This window comes from Penaeus monodon, chromosome 27, assembly GCF_015228065.2.
Source record: "Penaeus monodon isolate SGIC_2016 chromosome 27, NSTDA_Pmon_1, whole genome shotgun sequence".
Taxonomy (NCBI): domain Eukaryota; kingdom Metazoa; phylum Arthropoda; class Malacostraca; order Decapoda; family Penaeidae; genus Penaeus; species Penaeus monodon.
In genome coordinates, this window is record NC_051412.1 from 10,954,800 (window position 1) to 10,955,000 (window position 201).

A 201-nucleotide genomic window follows, 5' to 3' on the forward strand; every position below is an offset into this window, starting at 1 on the left:
CCATCAAGGAGATGCCTTAATTACATTTCAACTCAGAGGTTTATTTTCCCGGCGGCTTTACATCCCTAATGTATTCTATTTTGATGTGGTCTTTGTACGGGGCGTTTTGATGTGATAAATGTAACATTTCGAATGCGTTAATATTTAGTTCTTAATAAGAATATGGTACTTATACTGTACATACCAATGTACCCATCGATG